Genomic DNA, 25,670 nt, shown 5'->3' with positions numbered 1-25,670 from the left:
TATATTGGCTATGTAATGCTATTTACAGTATATTGGCTATGTACAGTACATTATATTGGCTATGTACAGTATATTAACTGTATACTGTATATAATGCTGTGAATATTGGCCATGTACAGTATATTGACTATATATAGTATATTGGATATGTAATGATATTTACAGTATATTGGCTATGTAATGCTATTTACAGTATACTGGCTATGTACAGTATATTGGATATGTAATGATAGTTACAGTATATTGGCTATGTAATGCTATTTACAGTATACTGGCTATGTACAGTATATTTTCTATGTAATGCTGTGAATAATGGCTATGTACAATATATTGACTATGTACAGTATATTGGCTATGTAATGCTATGAATAATGGCTATGTAAGGCTATGTACAGTATATTGGCTATATACAATATATTGGCTATGTAATGCCATGTATAGTTTATTGGTTATGTAATGCTGTGAATAATGGCTATGTAAGGCTATACACAGTATATTAGCTATGTACAGTACATTATATTTACTATGTAAGGCTATGTACAGTATATTAGCTATATACTGTATATATAATGCTGTGAATATTGGCTATGTAATGTGGAGTGAGGAAAGATACAGTGGTTACAGTATGTACCAGCAGCTGCATGCAGGGAGAGACATTGCACTCTATTGGAACCCTGCTGACACCTCTCCCAGTGCTGGGGGCAGCGCCTCCTGCCTCCTCACCTCATTCATTAATAGCACGGCAGCACGCTACATAAAGGACACAGGGAATTCAGCTGCTCGCACACTCCTCCAGCTGCAGCACAGGAGGAAGAGCTCCGAGCTTGGCTGGCTGTTACTTTCTGCCCCTGCCTGCCTCTATGATGCCACCTACTTGTACCTGCCATGGTGCCTGAGCATGACCTTTCCTGTGCCACCAGTCTTCTGCCAGCTGACCCCAGCAGTCGTGTATACAGCTGCCTCAGCATAACATGTAAGTTTATTTCCCATCAGTTCCTTACAGTACTATTTAGCATGTATATATTTACTGCATTTTTCTGTTTTATAGCAACGCATGCATGCCTGTGATATAAACATACTGTATACGGTAACACAGTGTTATTGTATTATTAACTGTATATTGTGCACATACAGTAGTTCATCATTGCAGTGAAATAAGTGCTTATACTGTATAGTCTTATCGCTGCACTCATTGTTTTATATTGATCTATGTTAGTTCTGTTATGTTACGATACAAACTGAAGCAGCACACACCCTGCATGCACGAGTGCCGTGTCACTGGGGTAATACCAGAGCTAGTGAGAGTACAATCACTCCTCTGTGGGGGAAAGTCACTGTACAGCATCTGTGTCATTATTACTCCTAGAACCAGTTTATCCCACAGTAAATACACCACAACGTTACAGTTCCACTCCCACTTCTATCTCTGATAAGAGGACATATGTTTTATTATGTGTAATGTGGCACTTCGTCCAACATATGGCAAAATAAAGTATACAAATGATATCATCATTCAGAATAAAAATGTGTGTGTATATGTGTGATATATATATATATATATATATATATATATACACACACACACACACACACACACACACACACACACACATGCTGCGCTATAGAAGAAACTGTAAATAAATATATTTATTTATTTACAGTTTATTATATAGCACAGCATATTACGTTGTGCTTTACAATTGGAATATATATATATATATATATATATATATATATATATATATATATATATATATATATATATATATATGCAGAATTACAATGTGGTGGATAATCAGCGCTAATTAGATCCTTCCATTCCACCTAAAAGGGCCGAAAGAGCAATGACAATCTCTGGCCAAAAGTTCACTAAGTTCAAACAGATTCCAGACTGCAGCTACCGCCAAACAAATCCCAGGACTCGGAGGGAGAACTGATATCTGTTAAAACAGGGAACAGGAGGAGCGCTCAAACCAAGGGCGGGGCTTGGTGACGTCTCCTCCTTCTGTGCCTGGCTCCTATACTTGCATACCTGACCCTCTCCATGAGGGAGAAAATGCTCTGTTCCTGGACTTCCCTGGTAATGTATGATTGCCAGCACCTGTGGGGAGCTAGGTTAGTGATAAGAAAGGTGATTCACCACAGGTGATGGTAATCAAACATTACCAGGGAAGTCCAGGAACAGAGCATTTTCTCCCTCATAGAGAGGGTCAGGTAGGCAAGTATGCTGGCTACCCCACCTGCGTCTGTTCCTGGCTGTGTTTCTGACACACTGCATCCACGGGCTGTGTATGCGGCAGGCGTTTGCGTTCCACAGCAGTGCCCCGGACGGTGGTAGAAGATTTCCTAGTCCGTCAATTTTGGACCTTGTGATAAAACTACTACAGTGAGGAGGCACAGGCAGCTGGGTGGGAGAGTGAGAACACAGGCAGGTGGCAAGACAGCCAGACGTGCTCCCTCTTCAATCTCCTAGACTGGAGTGAAGATGACGCCCGCCTAGCCGTCCCTATATAGGGTTCTGATCTTGCGAGCTCCGGAAAGGTGCGCTTCGAGCCTGGGCGGGAAAACCCGAACAGGCTCGTTAGCGCGTTTGGATTGGGGGTGTTCGGGGGTGCTCGGATTCCCCCAGTCCGAATGCACTCATCCCTAGTGATAACCAGGGTACTCTTTACCTAGCACGGCGCCCGCGATTACAATCGCGGGCATCGGGGGTAAAAAATCGCGGGCATCGCGGGTAAATCAAAAACGGGTGCGACGCGATGCCCGCGATTTTCCCATAGGGATCAATGTTAAAAGTCAGATTGGTCGCGATTTTAGCGTTAATTGGCTCAATGCCCGCGATTTTTACATAGGAAACAATGTTAAATGGGCCACAGAGCCCTAATAGTCCCCCTGAAGTGTGAAATGGCCCCCACAATTTTTAACGCCACCCCACGATCAACGTGAACCCGAAGCGTGGCGAGCGCAGCGAGCCCGCGAGGGGCGGCGGTACGCGTCCTCCGACCTTTTCATACCCCCACTATCCACGTCGGCGTGGAGTTGAGAATAGAATAGTGTGGCGAGCGCAGCGAGCCACCGAGCCCGAAGCGTGGCGAGCCCCGCGAGGGGACGCGGATACCTTCACAGGTAAACGCGTCCCCTCGCGGGCTTCACAGGTGTCCGCGTCGCCGCGGACACCTGTGAAGCCCGTGAGGGGACGCGTATAACTGTGAAGGTATCCGCGTCCGCTCGCCACGCTTCGGGCTCGGTGGCTCGCTGCGCTCGCCACACTATTCTATTCTCAACTCCACGCCGACGTGGATAGTGGGGGTATGAAAAGGTCGGAGGACGCGTACCGCCGCCCCTCGCGGGCTCGCTGCGCTCGCCACGCTTCGGGTTCACGTTGATCGTGGGGTGGCGTTAAAAATTGTGGGGGCCATTTCACACTTCAGGGGGACTATTAGGGCTCTGTGGCCCATTTAACATTGATTCCTATGTAAAAATCGCGACCAATCTGACTTTTAACACTAAAATCGCGACCAATCTGATTTTTAACATTGGTCCCTATGGGAAATCGCGGCCATCGCGGGCATCGCATCGCACCCGTTTTTTAGTGCATGCGATGGTCGCGATGGTCGCCGTGCTAGGTAAAGAGTACCATAACCAGCATACACACACTGATAGTTCACTGCATTCTGTGTTGCCGTTAATACAACTTGGCTATAACATCTCTAATAATACTGAAATCGGACAACTGACAGCTGGGAAGCTATGGATATCCCCCTCATGCGCCCATCCCTAGCTCATCACCATAATTAAGGAAATGACTACGCCACTCACTTGCATATCTGAGCTATATGCAATTTAAAATGCAACATTCACATTTACAAAATGAGCTACTAAGTATAATTATATGTCTTTACTTTTTATAGAGCTAATAAATAATTCTACTGCCTTAATTACATTTTCACTTTCCATATGATTACAGAGAAAAATATGCTGTGAATGTAAGCATGGATGCCACTTTGGAAAGTATTAAAACCATACTTACTGCTACCTGACTCCCTCCACGAGTGAGAAAATGCTCTGCTCCTGGACTGCCGTCACCTGTGGGGAGCTAGGGAATTGATAAGAAAGGTGTTTCACCTGCAATCATACATTACCAGGGAAGTCCAGGAACAGAGCATTTTCTCCCTGATGGAGAGGGTCAGGTAGGCAAGTAGTATAAAACTTTGTGGATATAACCGGTGTTCCTCTGCATTCATGTGATCGGGACTCATACAGAAATAACAATATCTCATGCTTCTTTTTATACAAATTCTGCAATTATAATAAACTGGCTGATTATATCTGTAGTTCAGCACAGCTTACTGCAGGCATTCCCAACCACGGTCCTCAAGGCACACCAACAGTGCAGGTTTTAGTGATATCCAGGCTTCGGCACAGATGGTTTAATCAGAATCCCTCAGATACTAATTAAGTCTCCTGTGCTCCAGCCTGGATATCTACAAAACCTGCACTGTTGGTGTGCCTTGAGGACAGTGGTTGGGAATGCCAGGCTTACTGTGTTTGGAAAGTGTAGGAGGTCCAAATAAGATGTATCACGGTGATTTGGTCTATAGTACAACATTCATATCTGCTTCATTCTCATTATTACGCAAAGGCGGTATTAATCAAAGCCTAAAGAGCGACAATATTGTGAGAGATAAAGTCATGGTTGCCTACCTGACCCTCTCCTTCAGTGCATACTTGCCTACCTGACCCTCTCCATCAGGGAGAAAATGCTCTGTTCCTGGACTTCCCTGGTCATGTATGATTGCCATCACCTGTGGGGAGCTAGGTAATTGATAAGAAAAGCATTTCACCACAGGTGATGGCAATCCTACATTACCAGGGAAGTCCAGGAACAGAGCATTTTCTCACTGAAGCATACTTGCCTACCTGACCCTCTCCATCAGGGAGAAAATGCTCTGTTCCTGGGCTTCCCAGGTCATGTAGGATTGCCAACACCTGTGGGGAGCTAGGTAATTGATAAGAAAAGCATTTCACCACAGGTGATGGCAATCATACATAACCAGGGAAGTCCAGAAACAGAGCATTTTCTCCCGCATGGAGAGGGTCAGTTAGGCAAGTATGCTTCAGTGAGAAAATGCTCTGTTACAGGACTTCCCTGGTAATGTAGGATTGCCATCACCTGTGGTGAAATGCTTTTCTTATCAATTCTAAGCAACCATGGATAAAGTTCCAACCAATCAGCTCCTGTAATTTTTCAATCACAGCTTGTAAAATGTAAATTAGAAGCTTAATAGTATTTTATCTCTCGCAACTGTCTCCCTCTTTCAACATTCATGAATCACTGAAATATCTAGGGTTAAAATAAATGACTAATGCTGCAAAAAACATGTTGGGAGGGGGGGGGGGGGATTTATGAATGCATGCAGAGAGATACATTGGAGCATAGTTGCCGACTTTTATGCTGCCCTCTCCGGGAGAGGGCAGCCAGTCAGCTCACTGAAGTAGGGGGGCGGGACCATCACCGGGAGGGGAAAGGGCAGTTTGGGGCGGAGCCACGGGCGGGTTGCTCTATCGGGGGCGTGGCTATAGCAAAAGCGTCATTCTAGCCCCGCTCACGCAGTGCAATGTCGGTATTTCAGTCATTGCATTGCGGGGGCGGGGCCAAAATGACGCGATCGCGTCATTTTACCCGCGGGTGATGGATATGCTGGAGGGTTGCCCCCCTTTCCGGGGGGGCCGGGAGGGGGACCCGATTTCTCGGACTCTCCCGGCCATTCCGGGAGGGTTGGCAACCCTGCATTGGGAGAGAAATAAAGTACTAAGCATTCAGCTCCTGGTACATTGGAGAGAAATAAAGTACTAAGCAATCCGACTCATTTTTCAAACAGAGCTTTTAAAATAAGTGTTGGAAGCTGGCTGGTTAGTGCGTTATAGCTCTACATTGTATTTCTAGTTTCTACCCATGAATTTATAAATTACCCCCTTAGTATCAATTAATTAATTCAGTCAAGTTAATTCAGTTTGTAAATTAGTAATAAAACTGGGCAACAGAGTTGCAGGTAAAATGGGTGAGTGATCAGTATGGCCCTTGTGTAACTCCAAATACATGTCTAAATTTACCATCATTCTATTATATGATTTTACGGGTAACGCTCATCATCACTGTAAATCATCTCGCCGAGTATAACGCACAAGCATAAACATTGCTCATTTTAAATTCTGCCACTAGACAGTGAGGTGTTCATGAGTTCACGTGTCAACAGGTAAACCGCTTGAGGAAAGAAACATTTTAGGCTTCTGGTGGACCTGGTGGGAATAGCCCTGTAGTCTGCCTGATGGCAGCAGTTTAAACAAGCCATGGCCAGGATGTAGTTGGTGGCCTTGTGCAAGTGCATACACACTCGCCATGGCCAGGATGTAGTTGGTGAACCTGGTGCAAGTGCATACACACTCGCCATGGCCAGGATGTACAGTAGTTGGTGAACCTGGTGCAAGTGCATACACACTCGCCATGGCCAGGATGCAGTTGGTGAACCTGGTGCAAGTGCATACACACTCGCCATGGCCAGGATGTAGTTGGTGAACCTGGTGCAAGTGCATACACACTCTCCGATGCCTGCCCTGAGATGAGCGACGAGTGTGTATGCACTTGCACCAGGTTCCTGACATTGCCAATATCGGCTAGTGTGGATTGGCCGTTAATGATCTGTCCAATCTGTCTGGTGGGAAGCAAAATCTGGTAATGTATGGGAAAAATGCTCCCAAATGCTGGGAAACAGTTAGAAATTATTGTTTGAATACAGTAAACCTGTTAACTCCTAAAACTTTACCGGTAATTTGTCTGAATTACAATTATCTGCTTTGTAGTATTTTGGGAGCAAATGGTTGATTGACCTTTGCTCCCATGCATCACCAGATTTGTGTTCACACCAGACAGACTGGATAGATAAATCTTTAGGTGCCTCTACATTGGGAGGCACAGGCTAAAAGCTGGTGCATGCTTTTACCCTTTCATCCGTACAGATTTGCTTCAGCGAATGGCCTAATTACTAGCTGCACGGATGTAATTAGCTGGCACACTCTGAGGCATGTTTTAGGCCTATATACTTAGCTTTCTAGATAACACTACTACTTTTTGTGTTTATGTGATCCAACTTTTCTGATTTTGTGCCTCTGATTGTTTATTGCTGATTTAGGCTCCCATTTATCATATAATATTTGTGGTTAATTAGTTTTCGGAGGTTAGTCACAAATATTAAGTACAGCACCTCCGGAATGTATGACAGAGGGACCACAGGAGGAATCTCCAATAATGGCTTTGATACCTCCTGTCCAGCTCACAGCCTCACCCCCATAGGTTTCTATGGGGGGGGGGATGCGTTGCTGTCCGATGTACCAATATCCGGAATGTGAAGCATTCCGTATATCGGATACCGGAGCTACTGCCATTCCGACTATGGTCTACTTACAGCAGCTCTGGCCAGGCAGCGCTGACAGAGTGGTGAGCCAGGGACAACACTGAAGGGAAGTGAGGGAAGGGGGGATACTTTGTTCTCACTAACAGTATCAAATGCATATATATAATTTTTTTATTACTGCTATTTTAATCGTTTATTGTAATTGACATTCGCTGCTATATAAATTTGTTATTTCTTAACTAATATAATGAAAAATATTAATTAAACCATTGTACTAGCCAATTGATCCAATTTATAGATTGATAAAGCTTTAGCGCTCCACCACCCCTTTTCTTTTCTGTGTATTTGTATTGTGGACTAGACACCCCCTAGTGTGAGCTGCTTGACCATACATCTCAGGCGCCGGTCTTTTTCCAGCTTTGCTGGGAAATAGTTGTTGTCTTGTTCTATAAGGGGGGCACGAACTAGAAATGGGTCCCGAGCCCCACAATTTCTAGTGGCATCCCTGCTGCCAGGTAATGTTGGCCCTTCCATCAGACCTTGGCCTAAGTTATTAGGGTACTGCTTTCCTAGCACGGCCCCCATCTCAGTGATTGTATGCCTTAAGTTTAAGGTACTTAAGGCATACAATCAACGCGATGGACCCGATTTTTTTCATCTCATGGATCTTATGCATACATAAGATGCATGAGATCCATGAGATAAAAAAATCATGAGCCCCCAATAACCATTGTTAACGCCACCAGCACTATCAACGCCAACCCGAAGCGTGGCGAGCGGCGGCGGTACGCGTCCTCCGACCTTTTCATACCCCCACTATCCACGTCGGCGTGGAGTTGATTTTATATAGTGTGGCGAGCGCAGTGAGCCACTAGCTCGAAGCGTGGCGAGCGCACGCGGACTACTTTACATGTATTCCGCGTCCGCTCGACACACTATATAAAATCAACTCCACGCTGACGTGGATAGTGGGGGTAAGAAAAGGTCGGAGGACGCGTACCGCCGCCCCTCGTGGGCTCGCTGCGCTCGCCACGCTTCGGGTTGGCGTCAATAGTGGGGTGGTGTTAACAATGGGGGGGGGGGGGGGGGCTATTTCACCCATGAGGGGGGGGGGGGTTAGCAATTAAAATTGGGGTTTTGGGGGCTTTTTAAATTGATTCCAATGTAAAAATCTTGTTGATTGCATCATCTCATGCATCTTATGCCGCACAAACACATGAGATGCATGAGATGCTTGAGATATCAGCCCCACACATACAATCTAGATCGTGGGCGCCGTGCTAGGAAAGCAGTACCGTTATTAGTTCCCCCCCTCTCTCAGTGCCACTGTACAGATCACGCATGCGCAGACACCTGCATTACATGGACTCAGAGGCGGATTTTCCACAAGGCAACCTAGACACTTCTCTAGGTTCCAAGAGGCCCTAAAAAAAGATATGCTGGCTGCCCAAAAAATTCCCAGAGGAGCATTGCCTGACTACCACGTGACATTTTGACATCATGTGGACCTGCGTGCACTCTGAAAGTCCCTTTAATGTTCTTTTAGAAAAAAATGTTTGCTAACATACAGTGGATGAAACCATTTTTTGTGTCCAATCAGTTTACATGTGACACAGGTATTAGGCCTACTTCCAAAAGAACGAGAAGCTGATTTAGATTTGTACGCAATGCCCATGTTCACACAACTGAGCATTTATAGGTAAACTGCTCGTGCCAAGGAAAAAATATAGTGCTAAGGATTGTTGGAGGGTGGAGGAACCCAAACCGTTATCTTGCCCAAGACCCCACGAGGTCTAAATCCTTTTGGAGACTCTGGCTGTAATGCTTAATGCATCCAGCTAATAGGATTGCATATTGCAATGGGATACTGAGTGGTAAGATACCGTCCAGATCGCATTGGATATGCCATCCACAATAAATAGGCCCCCTTAAGTTTTCAGCGTATTCTAAGCTACGTTGTCAGCGTTGCCCAATGGCTACCTAGTGTAGTGTCTCCGCAACAGTGAGAGGTGGAGTGGGGGACTGCTTTTAATTGATTCCCATAAATGGGTGAGTAGGGGTCCTAGTACGTTGCTTTGCCCAGGGCCTAAAATGATGCTTTGACAGCCCTGATATTAGCCTGAAGCGTATATGTTTCAACAAATCTGCCCCTTTTTTTTTTACATGAGCTATTTATTTAAAAAAACAAACTGGCTTTGACTTTTAAATGATTGTGTCTTCAAAACATTAGGCACACTGGCCCCATAATCTGGAAGGAAGCAAAAATAATTTTTAGTTGAATACAACTCACTCTCCTTCCTATCTCACTCTTCTCTCCCTCCCTTTTCAGTCTCCACTCCCTTGCCTTCCACTGTCTCCCCGATGTCACTTTCCCCTCCCTCACATTCCACTCTCCTTCCCATATCACTCTACCTCCCATTTGACTCTCCTCTCCTTCCCATCTCACTCTCCTATCCCTACCATTCCACTCTCCTTCCCATGTCCCTCTATTCTCTATCCCATCTTACAGTACTTTCCTCTCCTTCCCATCTCAAAAGCTGGTGATTCCCTCCGCAGCGCTGACCTGGCGTGTGACTATTAGAACATGTGAAAATGCGGTAAAAACCCTGTTAATGGGTTTTTACTGCAATTTTGCTTTAGAGCATCTCCCCCTATTTAAGATACAGGACATAGGACCAGATTCTGTAAGCTTCAAAAGTGATAAAATGAAGAGTGATAAACAGCCAGCCAATCAGCACCTGCCTGACATGTGTCAAACACAGTCTGTGACATGGCAGATAGGAGCTGATTGGCTGGCTGTTTATCACTCTTCATTTCATCACTTTTGAAGCTTACAGAATCTGGCCCATAATTCTTTTAATACTGTATATAACTACAGAAGTTGGTGGTGCACTATAGAGTTAACAACAGCAACTATTGAACACTAGCAGTCTCTACAGCTGTATTTCCAGTCCACAAAAACAAAAAATCAAAGGGACACCTGAAATAATGTTCTCAATGCTTAGTGTCAAATAATCAAGGTTGCGAGTCTATTATTTCTAATTAATGTTTTATTGACTTTGAAATGTTGTGTTACCTTGAGAAATGTATTATTCCATTTATTCAGTGTTTACAACACTATCAACTAAATAATTAGAATAGCTTTTCAGGGCAGGAGCCTGAATGGTGGAGGTGAGTCACCCAACCTAAACAGACCCCCCGCTACTCTGTGCCCCATAGCGTGTGTATCCACAAATATAAGTTTACAACTGCAAAATCCTTTAGAGCAATGCTTAAACCTATTTATAAATTATACACATTTTACAAAAGAATACAAAAAAAACAATGTCAAATAAAACAATTAACAACATAGGGTATGACTCAGTCCTGATCTCTGCTGTGCGAATTTGCAGGGGTCTGCGATCAGATAGTTGCCTCCCAGACAGAGTGAAAAGTTGCCCCGTGCAAGTCCTGAATGATTAATAGTCAGCTCTAAATCCAGATGCAACTCACTCACCAATGAAAGATTTTCCCAGGCTGTGCAAGTGCGCGTAACCACGACCCTTACACAAGTCTATGACAAAGACTGGCTGATCGAGGCCGGAGCTGATGTCACACACCCTCCCTGAAAACGATTGGGCACGCCTGCATTTTACCTGACACTCCCAGAAAGCAGCCGGTTACCACCCTCAAAAGATGGCATCGGTCATGTTGTGAGGGGATCGTAAATAAAGTAGTCACTGATTTTTTTACGCTATTTGGCCTCACGCATGTGTGCTACAATCTGTATGCATGCGCAGTTGTTCAATAATCAATCAGCTTGCGAATTCACACAACAGTGATCGGATCTGAATTACCCTCCTAGTCCACAAAGCAATAAATGTAGCGAAGTAATTCCTACTAATAGCAAAGGCTAACATTATTTTATTGGCACACATTTTATGATCGTATGGAGAGAGCAGTTAGACAAAGGCAGAAAGAGGTTAGTAAAATAATAGGGTGAAACTTTTTTAAAGCGCCAATCATATACACGTGACAATCAAACTGGTTTTGCATTGTAAATGATTGCCGTTTTAAAAAAACTGGAGATTTCTCACCAAATCTCTCACTTTTGGATCCTATTAAATGTCACCCTCACCAAAATAATTTCTGTAGGTAAGGAAAATTGGGGTAATAGATAACTGTCCTATTTTTCTACTGGACAACATTGTGAGGCATACTACTGTACTTCATAATATGCTTTCTTATGCTGGCCATTCATTCTCTGCTTCTCAATCACCGTGTTTACCCACTTCTTCTCAAAATCATTCTTCTAGGAGAAAAAAAAAACGGAGGCAAAACTAATCTATTATGACATAGCCAAGTGAGCATCTCCGCTATTAAATTGTCTGCAATCCTACAAACTACATCGTTCAGTCACGCAGTACATACCTATCCATCTCAGAATGTATTCCTGATATCTCATCAAAGCTTTGAATGCTGCTGAGTGTTCCGCATACACATTATCAGCTGCTGTTCTTATGTATCTCACCATATTCCAGCTGTCTCTATGCCAAAGCCTAACTGTCACAATTGAGATTTCAAAACAAAATTTTTCCTCAAAGTTGCTTGACAAATTGGGGGAAATTTACTAAAGGAAATTTGTAAAAAATAGGTGTATTTGTATCCAGAAATACACTTATTTTTTACATTTACTATCCCGAAAATACGGCAATTCGTATTGATAGCACATCAATACGACTACGAATTGCCGTATTTTCGGGATAGTAAATGTCAAAAATAAGTGTATTTCTGGATACAAATACACCTATTTTTTTACAAATTTCCTTTAGTAAATGTCCCCCTTTATGTAGTCCTCTTACAGTTGTTTGCACTGATTTCCTGTCCTGTGGTAGATTTCAGTGCTCTGTTAAGGGGCATACACCAGGGGCGATGTGAGGGCTACATCGCTTAGAAATTAAGGGCCTTATTCTCGTTCACTCTTTCCGACAAAATCCTTCTTAGATGGACAAAACCATGTGCACTGCAGGGGAGCAGATGTAACTTTTGCAGAGAGAATTAGATTTGGGTGGGGTTTTACTTCAAAGTGAGATCTATATTGCAGTGTAAAAATAATGCAGCCAGTATTTTCCCTGCACAGAAACAAAATAACTCACCCAAATCTAATTCTCTCTGCACATTTTACATCTGCCCCCCTGCAGTGCACATGGTTTTGTCCACTCCGTGTGTATGCCACTCTGCAACTATACAGTCAATACCTAGTGTTCTCAGTGTTCTCTCAGCAGAAAAGGTCCAAGAAGGGGGCGGGCAGCTGACATCCTGCAACGCCAGCCACCCGCTCCCGGTAGGCAGCTGCCCACCTGCATTTGCAGGGGGATGCCCAGTGGCTTCCTGGGTGCACCCAGCATTTTCGTGGCTACGTCCCGGAAACGCGCATGCTCCAGCCCCCTGCACATGTTCATATTCTCAGCATCGGTCCCTGGTGTGAATGCACCAGTGACCGATGCAATCATGCCTTTGGTACCATCAAAGGAAATATGGAGCAGAAGGTTTAAGTAAGTCAGAGAAGGAAGGGCAAATGAGGGAAGAGGGCCCAGTTTGTGAGAGCTTGCATTCTAATGGGTTTTGCTTTTCCATGATCTGAGTCCCTGTTTATCCAGCTGCTTTATGCATGTTTATCCTCCACACATCCTGTAACTACATTGTGAGGCCAGATGTACTAAATTGAGAGTGATGAAGCACCAACTGACCAGCTCCTAACTGTCAAACACAGCCTGAAACATGACCGCAAGGAGCTCATTGGCTGATGTTGTCTCTTCATTTTATCACTTTTCATGGATTAGTACATCCGGGCGATATATACCTTTTCATTGCTAAATTTGTAGTTCCTTCCTGTACTTGTATATACTATATTTCCTGTATTACCTCCCACCTTCATATAGTGCACTCTGCTTTCCTATCCTACCTCCATCATAGCCAGCTACAGTATACATGACACCTTCCTCCTTCCTTCCTTCCTGGCAGGTAACTGGAAGCTGCAGCAGCTGTAGAAAGGTTATTACAGGATGAAGCATTCTGTGATGTTACAGGCTAGGCATATTATGTCACAGTATACACAGCAATGCTGCTGAGTTACAGCTACCATATACAGTACCTATACATTTTATACATCAATTTTAACTGGATTTATATGGACTTGTAGTAAAAAAAAAGAAAGAAGAGAATATTGTGTAAAAATCAGGACATAAAAAAACACTAGTATCTTTTAATCATATGGAGCGCTGGTCCCCTGTATTGATGAATTTCAGGATCCCATGGGCATAGAGAATACTGTCCAGAAAAAGAACATAGAGGGAAGCTCCATAGTGCACAATACTTTTGTTTAAAAACAAAAAAACAAAAAAAAAGCCTTTTGCATTGCAGATTGTGCTTGTCTATTGCCTGCCTAGTGTAGACACTATAGAGGTCTTATACCAAACCCATTTGGGACACAGGATAAAAAAATCTTATAGTAAATATAAAAACCGGTGGTACTTGTTTAGTTTCACGGCGGCAGCTCTACGCTACACTGACAACGTAGCCTAACCTACGTTGTCAGCGTAGCAGGCGCCGCCATGAAAGTACACTGGGAGCAGGGTGGGTGCTTCCTTGTATACTTACCAATCCCCACGGGCGTCAGTCACGGGCGGCAGCTTTCAGTCCCCCTCCTCCGGCAGTCACTCTCCGGCGCCAGCAATGTATGTAATTCAGCACATTGCCGCTGGGGGAGCATCTCATGGTTTCCCTTCTCCCCCAGCGGCACTACACTAATTGCGTACATTGTACGCTGGCAGTGCCGGAGAAGGGGGACTGAATGATGGTGCCATGGAGTGACTGCCATCGGTAGATCGCAGGGACCTAGTGGACGCGGGGCCGGAGGAGGGTAAGTATAACGCACAACACACACACATTTCCCCCACTATCCACGTCATACCCCTAGTATCCACGTCGGCGTGGAGTTGATTTTATAATGTGTGGCGAGGCACCGAGCCCGAAGCATGGCGAACTGACACGTGTCCGCGTCCCCTCGTGGGGCTCGCTGCGCTCGCCGCACTTCGGCCTCAGTGGCTGCGTTCAACACACTTTATAAAGTCAACAAAGGAACTATACTGATGTGAATCGTGTAGTTTTGCAACCTTTTAGCCCCCTCCCACAATCCACCCATGAATTGCTGCGTTGGAGTGGCATGGAGGCGAGGCTTGGTGACATCAGCCTTGTCCCGCCCTCCTGGCAGCATATCTGGTCTCCTCTCTGGGCTTCTCCGGAGAAGAGAAAAAGAAAGTAGGTAAGTATCCCATACTGTAGGCTGGTATGGCAGGCCGACCCCAGAAGGAGGCACCCATAGTATGTGCCTAGTGATAAATCCACCATTGACTTGGACTCTAAAGTAATCAGTGCAGCTCAAATATAAGAATGCTTACAGCCGGCTTTACACATCTGCCATGTACATTGTACATACAGAAACAGAATCATCTGATGCACATCACTTGATCATCGGTCTTCTGAATGAGTTTATGGTATTGCAGACTGAGCAGCTCTCCTGACACACTGTGGGCTATCCAGCTGCAAGTTATTCATAGGGCAGTATTCAATGAGGCTGATTCGCCATGTTCTACGGCAAATGTGTGCTATTTTCATGCTCTAAGGTGAATCTTTTTACTGAAAAAGTGATACACCCTATTCAACGTGCAATATTCGCCGACGGTGAACAGTGAATGACGGACAATTCGCTGTCTGATAATCGCCGCAATTTGCTGTGGTTTTTCAATGTGATTCGACGTGAGTGTATTCAATGATCAGATGGCGAATTGCTTTCTAAGTGTTATTTGCTGTGTGTCACCGTGTAGCAATCGCCATCTTTTTACGCTTCTGCTGCCTGTGTCCCCGGGAGCCCTGCTTCTGCCCCACAGTGTCCGGCGCAGGCAGGGAGGCTTCCATCTCCCTGCCTTCCGCCATCCCCCGGCACCCGCAGGGGTTAAGAATACCAGTCGGGCAGCGAGCCCCTGCGGCATTGAATATGGTGACAGGGAGGGCTGGCAGTGAATGCTCCAGCCTTCCGGAACACGGCAGGATTCGCTGCACATGCCGAGTATTCTCATTGAATACTGCCCATAGAGTCATATTTTGAAATGGCCCAATTCATCTGCATTTGTCTAATCCCCCATTACATCCCACATACGCCTACAATCTGTTAACAAATAAATCCTTTGTGTGAGCTCTGCCACTGATAGATCACTATCCCTGCACAATATGGCTTTGGCACATATGCATTGACTAAAGTCATCATCGACAATGTGGTTGTGCAGAATTCTACCATCTATACTGTGTATTTGTAGTTATAAAATTAATATACAGTGCTGTATGACATGTAAATTATATCTAACATGGTAGCATAGTGGTCGTGGGTTAATTCCCAACTAGGTCACTTGTGAATGATTGATACTAAATAAATAAAAACTAATAATAGATGGCACCATGAAATAATGCACAGAGACTCAAAGCATTCGCCTGAGCATTAGACCAACATACGTCAAGCCTGATTCATATGCTCTGTGGACATGATCGTATCAAAATGATGATTTAAATATTTCCATCTAATCCTGAAAATGACCTCTGACATGTACAGAAAATAACCGTAACCAGGTAACTGGTAAATAATGAAAAATAGTCACTTGGAGGCACAAATCTGTTTTTTTTTTTTAATGACTGTCTCTGCGAGCTGTTTGCAGTTATGCTTGAGAGAAGAGAAATAAGTGGAACCTTGCTCCATTGAGTTCCCCTGAAATTAAGCTCTATTCCTAAGTACTTTGATATTCATTTCCATGCAAAAGGCCATCACATCTGCTCATTAAAACTATGGCCAACCTGTGGCATTATGTCTGGGACTGGCAGGATGAAATCTACAGGATTTCTCTAATAAATCTTCCCTTTCACAATCCGTATATAGTAAATCCTAAAATATTTTTCCTAGACTTTGTCAGGTACAGTAAGTGAACACAATTATCTGGAATCGTGCATCACTACTTCATCTATAACTCTTATGCTATCCCCATTTCTTTTAGAACTTTTAATCTGTGCATCTATTTATACATAGTAATTACATTCTATATAGTGCATTATTGGTGGTGTTATGCAGCGTTGTGCTAGAACACCAATGTATAAATTAGTGCTGAAGTGTTATTTGTCATCATTGGTGCTGTATGATTTGCTGTTTCTAGTTTTATAGGAAATGTGAATGTATGCTAGCAATTCAGACTTCATATGATCGTTTTAGCAAATTCTGCTAAAAGTACTGAAGATCCTACAAAATTATTAAGGCAATAATGTATCCCCTAATTTTAATATATAAGGCAGTCATTGGTTAAAATTAGATTATTCACAAATTAGGGAATATTGCAACCATCCCTTGTGAAATTTACAAATGTGTCACTTCCATGACCATTAAACACCACAAAGCCACAATTTATTACTTATGTTAAAACAATAATTTATGCTATAACAATATTCCATAATAGGTTGATATTTGTAATAAAGGGACGAGTGAAGGGAATCATGTAACACACATGACTTCAGTAGGGTTACCACCTCATCTCTTTAATTATGGACACCTATTAATTACACACTTTCTGTGGTTGATTAAAAACAGGGGAAACTGAGTCTTGAAGCCAGCCAGCCACAGAACCTGGAGCACTAGTCACTAGGTTTATCTTTAAAGCAGCAATTCGTTTAGGTTGGTTTTTCCAGGTTGGTTTTTCCTTTTGAACTAATTGCACCTTTAAATCTCTAGATTATAACCTGTAAATTGTGCTGGTTTCCACAAATCTTGGGCTACAGTATTTAGCTCTTTCTCTGACTTTGAATATATGTGACATCACAACTGCCGGTATAAAATAATTTTTAATATGAAAAAGTTTCTACACCCATAAATGCCATTAGTAATGTGCACATGATTTATCATGGTTAGGCACTAGACTAGTGGTAGTCAATAAACCTGTTACATATAATATCATTTTATATATCACAATTGTTTTACATTTTGGCAGATCTTCTGCTGTGTCAAATATTTGGGAATTTAGCTTGGAAATTTGCCTTTTGGGGATTATTCAGACCTGATTGCTGCTCTGCTAAGTTCCAGAACCCTGCGATCAGGTATACGCCACCCCACCAGAGAAATGCCACCACGTGCAAGCCAGCGAACTGCTTAGCTGGATTGGTGATTCACTGCAAATCCATTCGCATGCTGCTCACCATCAAATGATTTTTCCACTATGTGCAGACTGTACGTTGCCCAGGAGTCCGGACTTACTCGGTGGCTGCAATAGAAGCAGTTGGATCGGGCCAGAGCTGACGTCACATGACTTCCCCTCAAACGTCTCGGTACACCTGTGGTTTCCCTGACACTCCCAGAAAGCGTCCGATTGCCACCACCAAACGCCGTCTTCCCGTCAATCAACTTGTGTACAGCCAATGGTGAAACAAGCAGCAGGATTTTATCGCAGGACGGCCTCGCGTAGGTGCGCTAAGATCCATTACACATGCGCAATCTATCAGTATTCATCCAGCCTGCATATACGCAGCTGTGCAGTAATGTCTAAATAATGTATCCTAACTCAGTGGGGGAAATTTACTAAGATGGGAATTCTACTTCACATGGGATGTTGCTATGGGCAACCAATAAGAATCTACCTCTTATTTATTTAGCAACCTCTAAGATAGTAGACAGGATCTGATTGATTGCCCATAGCAACATCCCATGTGAAGTAGAATTCCCATCTTAGTAAATTTCCCGCAGTATATCCTAACAGACAACCCTGGCTGTGCAGCATTAGTGTGACTTTCTTTACTTTGAACAATATTATGTTTAGCGTTGTAATAAGGCAGCAGCTGTTCAATGGAAATAATGGGCTGTGAAAAGAAATGTTTTTACAACCTCTGAAACCATTTCCCGGCAAAGAACACAAATAATCACATTTTGGAGAATTCAATCTCATGGAAAGAACAGATTGGTACTTTGACATAGTGAGCTTTTTATTTTTGCATACTGTTTTACGGCGTGGCATATGAAGACTCAGCTGGCATGGTGTTGTTATATTGGTGATCCACACACACTGAGAGAGAGTAAAACTACCACGAAATGAGTCTCTGACAAATGGTGTTCTGAATCACAAAGCAACAAACCATAGAGTAGCAGGAGATACTTAGCTTCCCTACTGTAGACCATCAAATCTATTCCTTCAGCAGAGCAGGTGTAGTGCAATTAGCTTAGGGCTGCCTTGTTTGTTTATTTTGTGGGCTTACATTATTCCGCGTACTGTAATGAGTGTGCATTATTAGCGGAACATTATACGTATTGGTAATGTAACATTAACAGCTTTTCTGGTTTATTTTGAAAGTAAAATTTACTTGGAACTGTCAATAAATTGTATGTGTTACTCGTATTGGCTCTGGTGAGGTTTGTAAATTCTGTGAGTTTGTGATAGATACAATGCACATATGACAATATTACTATTATACATTAGACTGGTTCTACAAAAAAAAAAAAAAATCAGGTTTTTACAACACAAATAAGAATGTCCGAAAAAGGATAGTCACAGAGAAGTAAACGCTTACACGTATTATTCTTGCTTGTAAGATATGTCAAGAATCTCTCTAGTCTATCTGTCTTTAAGAGAAACCCGACATTTTTCTAGGCTGTCTGCAAAAGAGATCCAGCATCTGGTTTGTCTTTCTGTAAGCAAAACCCAGCATCTCACTAGGCTTTCTGTAAGTCAGGAGGCCCTGGTGGAAGGAGGGGGGTGTAAATGACATTATGCATACAGATGGAGCCACTCTCGTTTAGCGGGGGTCTGACTGTTGGATAGCCAGCCGACGAAGGGGAGGCACAAGATGCTTGTGTGTCCCCTTCCGATGGAGCTCCCCGCTGCCTCCCCGTCGCTGTCCACTGGTCCGTGCCACCTCCCCGCACAACCTTCTAACCCTGCCCATCTCCCTGAAGCGGAGACGGGCAGGGTTCCTGCCACCCGCCACCGGAAAACAGACACGCGTGCGTGTGAGACGCATGCGCATCCCAGTTAGATGGAGCTCCTCTCTACGCCGGCAATCGCCAGAGGGGATATTCTCGCGATTCCCGGGGCTGGCTGAGAGGAGCTCCATCTGTACCACTAAACTTGACCCATTCCAGGAGGGACAAACTGCTTTCTACCTGGACTTTACTCTTAATGTAAGGTTAGTGTCATCTGTGCATGGCCAGTGTAAGGTCTCATGACACCCTAGGCAAAACAGCAATCTACTGTCCTCACCCCAGCCCCACACCCAACCAATTCCTACATCATAGCCACTGCAATGAAATGGTGGAGGTGGGATCTTACTAGTAGTGTTCCAGCCACCACCTGTATTAAGTACAACAAGCATGTCTTTCTCATAGATTTCCTTAATTTTGTGATAGGCAGACCTGTCGTTTTGCCCAGATCCTGGCGCCCTAAGCAGCTACCTTAAGCTGCATAATGGTAGAGAAGGCCCTTCACCTGTGTTTAACTCTTTAATTGATAATAAAGGTGTTTCAGCACTGCTGATTGTAGTTATAACTTTAGAAGGAAGTCCCGGTAGACAGCATTTTGTCCCTCCTGGAATGGGTCATGTTGGGTGGGATGGATTGTGTAAATTAAATTTAAACTTGTGGTGTATATTAGATTTAGATTGAATAATGCCTGAGTGCTATATATAACTCCACTCAACTATTTTATTGTGTAGTGGAACAAAGACAACTTAAAAAACCTTAAAATACACATAGAAAAATAAAATCAGTACTTGTTTCCTAGAACGGCGCCCACTAAGCTATTTGCTTAGTGGACTATTCTGCGTAGTGAAATCGCATCGCATGGGCCATTTTAGTGCCATGCGATGTGCGATGCGATTTTTTTCATTTAATTTATTCACTGCTCTGTGTGCCCCATGGCATCGCATCTCCCGCAAAATCGCATGCAATCACATGCGATTTTATAGGGTATGCGATGGCATTACATTAGGTATACAATAATATGGTTGTATAGGTCCTAAAGAGTTTTTACGCACCCCCCCCCCCCATTATCCACACCACCCCGAAGCGTGGCGAGCGCAGCGGTACGCATCCTCCGACTTTTTCATACCCCCACTATTCACGTAGGCGAGCGCAGCGAGCCACCGTGCCTGAAGCGTGGCGAGGGGACGCGGAATACATGTAACGTAATCCGCGTCCCCTCGCTGCGCTTCGGGCACGGTGGCTCGCTGCACTCTCCACACTATAAACAATATACTCCACGCCGACGTGGATAGTGGGGGTATGAAAAAGACGGAGGACGCGTTCCGCCGCCGCTCGCCACACTTCCGGGTGGCGTGGATAGGGTAAAACCTATTTTTAGGGCATACAATCATTGTATAGCTAATGTCATGGCATCGCACACCCTATAAATTCATATGCGATTGCGTGGGAGGTGCGATGCGATATAGTGGGGAAAAAAGACCATTGAAAAAATGACATTGAAAAATCGCATCGCCACACCGCAATGCGATTTCCCTACGGTGCCGTACGTAGAATATCTGGGCGCCGTTCTAGGAAACAAGTACCATAAAATCTATAACTTCTTGTCACATGTATGAATAACAGAAACCTCTGTACTACATACACAGTGGGACAAGACTCAGGAGGACTGTGAGTGTGTGTGTGTCTAGACTCTCATTAGATAACCGGTTAAACAGGACCATACACCCAGATGGAGAGGAGGAGAATCTGGAATACCTGTGCCACTTGCAGCTCTCGTGGGATACAGTCACTAGGTCGACAAGCATTGGGTCAACATGACTGAAGGTCGAAGGTAGGATATTTCATGCCCTACCATTCACTAGGGTGTGATGGGAGAGTAAAATAGAGTGCCGAGCATAGCGAGGCACCGTTCCCGAAGCATGGCAAGCGGACGCTGTGCTACGTTTCAGTGTCCATGTAGACGGTGTCAACATTCAGGACCAAAAAAAAACCAAAACTGTCGACCTACCCCATTTCGACCTAATGACCCTGTCGATCTAACCCATGTCGACCTTCCTGCATATCAACCTTAATGCATGTTGACCTAGTGGCAGCGGTGTAGCTAGGTGTCATGGTGCCCGGAGCAAGGGCATATTTCGCGCCCCCCCCCCCCCCGGTAATGAATTGGGGGCGTGGCTAACATGTGTTGGCATGTTACATTTGAAAATAAAAAACTTAAAAAACACTGTAACCAGGGCTATTTTTCAGCAGGCTCCAGCAGGAACTGAGGCCCTTATTCTAGTTCACTCTTTCTAACAAAACCATGTGCACTGCAGGTGAGGCAGGTGTAAAACCGCACCCAAATCTAATTATCTCTGCACAAGTAACACCTGCCTCACCTGCAGTGCACATGGTTTTGTCCATCTAAAGGTGAGTACACACGGGTGCAATTTCATGTAAAAGCGCTGGGAATATAGTCGCTGATAAATCGCCAGTTGCGCGCTCCCGCGTGCACTGCCTAATGGTCGCTGGTCGCAGGAGCATGCTCCTGCGACCAGCGGCTTTCCCCGGGATCGCTGTGCCGGGAGGTCAGCGCCGGGAAGATCAGCGTTGATCTTCCCAGCCCCGTGCCGCTGCTCCCTCCCTCCTCCCATCAAAGTGACAGCAGCAGCGTCTGCTGCCGCTGCGCTCCCCCTCCGCCCTGTAGCAGTGTCTCCTTTTCATCGCTGATGAAAAGGAGACACTGAGCAATATGATTGCTGGGGATATATTGCTAGCAATATATCCCCAGCAATCATATTACCCCGTGTGTACACAGCATTAGAAATATTTTGTCAGAAAGGGTGAACTAGAATAAGGGCCTCAGTTCCTGCTGGAGCCTGCTGAAAAATAGCCCTGACTTTAACGGAATCTGCTGCGCTATATAAGACACTGTAACGGAATCTGCTGCACTATATAAGAACCTATAACGGAATCTTCTGCGCTATATAAGACACTGTAACGGAATCTGCTGCGCTATATAAGACGCTGTAACGGAATCTGCTGCGCTATATAAGACGCTGTAACGGAATCTGCTGCTCTATATGACACACTGTAACGGAATCTGCTGCGCTATATAAGACGCTGTAACGGAATCTGCTGCGCTATATAAGACGCTGTAACGGAATCTGCTGCGCTATATAAGAGACTAACGGAATCTGCTGCGCTATATAAGACACTGTAACGGAATCTGCTGCGCTATATAAGACACTGTAACGGAATCTGCTGCGCTATATAAGATGCTGTAAATAAATACAGCATCCCCTCCCCCGGGCCCCAACAATCCCCCAAACCCCAAGTTTATAATACCAAGTTTATAACATCATTAATTAGCTGTATATCAAAAAAAAATCCACCTTCACCTTGAATAAGGATCACTGATTGCAGCAGGTCCAGGGCAGCACGGGCGGCAGCATAACTCCTTCTCCTCCTCCAGGCTACAGCCAGCGCTTGGGATGGCTGATGACGCTGCTGTAGCCAGGGAAGAGGGTAGCATGGGCAGGTGACTCTGGGAGGAGTCTGGAGTTATGCTGCGCTGCGCTGCCCGGAAGCCGGCCCGAGCAGCAGCAGCAACAGAGAGCAGTGAGTTAGCCGCCCGGCCTCACCGCCCGGTCCGTGACGTTTGGACCGGGTGACCAGGGCAGCCACCGGCGCACGCTGCCTGTTAGTACTACTATTCTTAAGATCTAGTGCACGGATCATTTGCGGAGGGGGGCGGGCCAGCAGCGCCATTTGACCAATCGGCGCCCGGAGCGTGAGCTCCAGTGGCTCCGCCCTCCCTACGCCTCTGCCTAGTGGTGTCGACCTAGTTGCTGTCCATACCTGCACTCGCCACAATCCTATCTTTCCTATGATTAGAAAGCTTATGAAACCTAATACTGGGTGCTGCTGGGAAAAGGGGGCCATAGTTACAGAATGCCCTGTGCCCCCTTCCCTTAATCTGTCTATGTACGCAACACATATTGGTCACTGAAGCAGAGTCATTGGCTGACAACTGATTCCACCACATTCTTATCTCTGACTGGTGACTTGAATAAAAACCAGGCTTTCAAAGCTGGCACTATGGTCACTTGAAATGACCTTTTATTAATTATCTTTTATAAGTACACTTGTGAAGCTAGGTGAAACAAAGTCTATTTTATAGTGTATATTGATGTATTATAGAGCACTTTTGGATGTCCAGTATTATTCACAGGTATATTACAGCTCTCATTGAGAAACTTTTGGTTATAGAACTTTCTTGATATTCAAAAAAGCACAATTGCTTAATTCACCCATTTCCCTCTGCTACTTCATATCTTAAAATATTTTGTTAGCTTTAGATCAGATTCAGATTCTGGCTCTGTTTCTGTTGATTTTGAATTGATTAAACTCCTGCTGTATATGGTAGTTATATAACTAGGTGGTTGCTTTATCTCACCGACAGCTCAAATATCTGATTTCCACTTTAAGGATATGGCTGATTGCGCATATATTTACAGGATTCATTGCATGTTTTTTTTGTTGGGCCTGCAAGCAAGTCTTAAACTGAATGTGAATTGAATCATCAATGTTACAAGCATACTTTATTTATACAAATAGGAATCCACGGGGAATAAATTTGCATTGTTTGAGTTAATGAAATTCTATGCTTTGCTTCGATTAACCCAGTGTTTGCTGAGTTACTACTTTTTATATTCTTGAGGTGTCTTGTTAATTTATTATGGGGTGTAAAGGTAATATCACAGAAAACCACATTCCAAATCTAAAGCAGTTCTCACTTTCTCACTTTCTCAGTAAATCTAACTAAACTGTGATTTCCCCAAAGATATTTCAGATATTTCTCCAAAGCTGTTACCATGTAGTTTAAAAAAAAAAAAGCATAAATAGAAGTAAAATACAGTAAGTATTGAACACCTCAACATTTTTCTAAGTAAATATATATGTAATGGTTATATGATATTGAAATTTGCACTAAATGTCAGAAATAATCCATGCAATTCACACATGTCAAGAAATCAAACCAAAGTTGTCCATAAATTAAGTTATATGTACTAATGAGAGATGACACAGCCAAAAAGTATTAAACACATAAAGAAAGGGTGGTGCAAAAATACACGGAGAGCCAATACACCAGCTGAAATCTGTAATTAGAAAGCAATCCTGCCTCTTTAAGGTATATAAGCTGGTTCAGTCTCAATTTATGGATTACAGAAACGTGTCTCATTTACAGGGTGTCACTTATGAAACTTCTCTTAATGGGTAGAAAGTAAACAAAGTGCCTGATTCAGACCTGCTTGCTAGGCTGCATATATTCGCTGCCTAGCAAGCAGGTCAACGCCACCCGATTGAACACATGCCTCCACCCCCACCAAGTGAATCCCCGCAATAGCATTTTAGCGGATGTGTACACTTACTTATCCACACCCATGTGGACGCACAGAGGAAAAATCATTCAATGGTCGCTATACTTAGTTTTATCCTGGACAGAGATTGCCGAAATGGGGGCGGGTACTGACGTCATGTGACATTAGCCACCCATCCTCTTTCATGGTGGTACACCCAGTATTTCTAAAGGTGTGCCCATAAAATGGTGGCCGGTCCCCTGCGTCTGCCCCTGAGTGTGAAACTCACCAAAGGCGTTCGCTCTGGGATTTTGCACATGCGCATATTTGCACATGCAGAAACCCCAAACATTGGCTGTGGTAGCACATGTCTGAATCTCCCCATAAGAGCACTCTCATGACATTTGTCCCCTCATTGTTCCCATGAGAATTGTTGTGGCCATAATTTAGACGTGGAAAGAACATAACTTCTCCATAAACCAGCCGCAACCAGGCTCTCCTCGCAAGATTTCTGACAGAGGAGTGAAATTATTTATCATAAAAGTTATCCCAGAACCACTTGCGGAGGGCTTCAGAAAGACCTGGAATTAACAGGTACAATTGTTTCAAAGAGAACAATATGTATTGCACCCAATTGCCATGGTCTGTATGCATGCTCCCCACGCAAGACTCCATTGCTGAAGAAAAGAGCATGTTGTATTGTAGCTCATTTCAAGTTTGCTGTACAACATTTGGACAAACCTGTGTTATAATGGGAGAATATAATCTGGTCAGATGAAACCAAAATGGAACTCTTTGGATGCAATAGTACCACTTTGTTTTTAGGAGGAATGGAAATCACCCTAAAAACACCTACCAACAGTGAATTTTTCAGTTGGG

The 25,670-nt window shown here is 44.1% G+C and overlaps 1 long non-coding RNA gene across 1 annotated transcript in view; it reads left to right on the top strand.

Moving 5' to 3' along the window:
• The first annotated feature begins 765 nt into the window (after positions 1-765).
• LOC146062691 (uncharacterized) overlaps positions 766-25,670 on the top strand; it is a 37,885-nt gene continuing 12,980 nt past the window's right edge. Inside the window, exon 1 of the long non-coding RNA XR_014471468.1 lies at positions 766-973. This is a non-coding gene — a long non-coding RNA (uncharacterized LOC146062691). The remainder of the gene's footprint in view (positions 974-25,670) is intronic.

Source organism: Crinia signifera, chromosome 3, assembly GCF_055691185.1.
Source record: "Crinia signifera chromosome 3, ASM5569118v1, whole genome shotgun sequence".
Classification (NCBI taxonomy): Eukaryota; Metazoa; Chordata; class Amphibia; order Anura; family Myobatrachidae; genus Crinia; species Crinia signifera.
This window is presented reverse-complemented; position numbering and strand designations above follow the sequence as displayed.